The following is a 2048-nucleotide window of genomic DNA, read 5'->3' as shown; positions in this document are numbered from 1 at the left end:
GGCCGAGTACAAAGGGAGAATGATGTCCTGGGATTTGCTTAAGAAGCATTTATGGAAGCAAGCCAGTGTTTTGCTCATTTTATTAGCTGCAGAATCACATTGAAAGCTCATGTCCATCTTGTGGTCAGTCGTGACCCCCAAGTCTCTTCCATCTGTAGTGCTAGCTAGTGTAGCACTGCCGAGCCCATAAGCATGCTGCAGGGTTTTCCAACCAAGGTGGAGAACCTCGCATTTTTCAGTGTTAAACACCATCAGGTTCTCACCTGCCAATTTCATGAGCCTGTCAAGATCTGCCTGAATTAACCTCCTGTCCTCAGGTGTGGATGCTTTACCCCTAGTTTGGTGTCATTGGCGAACTTGGCCAGCCTGCTTCTGATACCAATGCCTACATCATTGATGAAGATATTAAACAGTATAGGCCCTAAGACAGAGCCTTGAGGGACCCCATTAGTCACAGCACACCATGATAATTGACTTCCATCAACCACCACCCTCTGGGTCCTACCACAGAGCCAATTCCCCAGCCAGCAGATTGTAGTGTGGTTGAGGCTGCAGTTAGCCAGTTTTGCCAAGAGGTGATCATGGGATACCAGATCAAAGGCTTTTTTAAAGTCAAGATATAGGACATCAATCTCTTGCCCCTTGTCCAGGTGATAGGTCACCTGGTCGTAAAAGGAAATGAGATTGGTCAAGCAAGACATACCTGCAACAAACCTGTGCTGGGTATCCCTCAGGATATTGCCATCAGCTAGTCTGTTAAGGATGGCATTTTTGATAATTTTTTTCCAAGACCTTCCCCAGGATAGAGGTCAGGCTGATGGGCCTGTAGTTTGCTGGATCTACTTTCCTACCTTTTTTGAAGATAGGCACCACATTGGCTTTCTTCCAATCTTTGGGCACTTTACCAGAGCACCAAGAGTTTTCAAAGATCTGTGCCAGGGACTATGATGCTTGCCAGCTCCTTGAGTACCCTTGGGTGTAAACCGTCAGGGCCGTCTGACTTGAAGGTATCCAGCCTGTCAAGATATTCCTTCATGAGGTCAGCTGCAATGGAGGGTAAGGAATCTCCCTCACCCAGGCCTCCCTGACCCACAGTGGGCAGGGGTGTCCCATAGGACTGATGAAAAACTGATGCCAAGTTCCCATTAAGCAAGTTTGCTTTTTCCTGGGCATCAGTTGTCAGTTGTCCCATGTGGTTGCAGGGGTCCAATGTTGCCCTTGCTTTTCCTCCAGCTCCCCACATATCTAACAAAAGGACTTTTTATTGTCCTTGATATTTGTAGCTAGCTGGAGTTCCATTGCAGCCTTGGCTTTCCTTATTTTCTCTCTGAAGTTCCGGACCAGAGCAGAATATTTCTCCTTGGTGGTGGTTCCAGTCCTCCATCCTTTGTAGGACTTCCTTCTAAGTTGCAGGAGTTCCACTAGTTCCTTGGAGATCCAAGGAGACTGCTGTGCCCTTTTACTGCCTTTCCTCTCAGACAGGACAGACTTTGCTTGTACATCCAGGATTGCTCCTTTGAGGAGCAGCCACTCATCTTGAACTCCCTTCCCCTTTGGTTTGTGACCATTTAGAGCCTGACTGACAAGCCCCCTTAGCTTGTCAAAGTCAGCTTTCCTGAAGTAGAGGACTTCTGTATTACTGACTGACTTGCCAGCTTTATGGTGGATGGTGAAAGTGATCAGCTCACGGTCATTGTCACCCAGCTTCCCTTCAATCAATTGGTCACTGATTAGGTCGTCCCCAGTTGCCAGTACCAGGTTGATCAGTGCTTTAACTCTTGTCAGCCCATAGATTTCCTGTGTCAGATACAGCTCATCCACACATGAGAGAGAGCTTTGTGACCACTTGGATTTGGCTGAGAGCTCCTTCCATGAGATGTCTGGGTAGTTAAAGTCTCCCATGACAACCACACAGCAGGAGTTTGTGGCCTCAGCCAATTTCCTGGAAAAATCCTGGTCAAGGTCTTGACCCTGAGTAGGGGGTCTGTAGTAGACACCCACCATAGTATCCCCTGTGCTGTGTTCCCCAAGGATTTTAACCCAGAGGT

Source organism: Gavialis gangeticus, unplaced genomic scaffold, assembly GCF_001723915.1.
Source record: "Gavialis gangeticus isolate Ggan-Ray unplaced genomic scaffold, GavGan_comp1, whole genome shotgun sequence".
NCBI classification, from domain to species: Eukaryota; Metazoa; Chordata; order Crocodylia; family Gavialidae; genus Gavialis; species Gavialis gangeticus.
The sequence above is the reverse complement of the archived record's forward strand: the minus strand, read 5'-3'. Positions refer to the sequence as shown.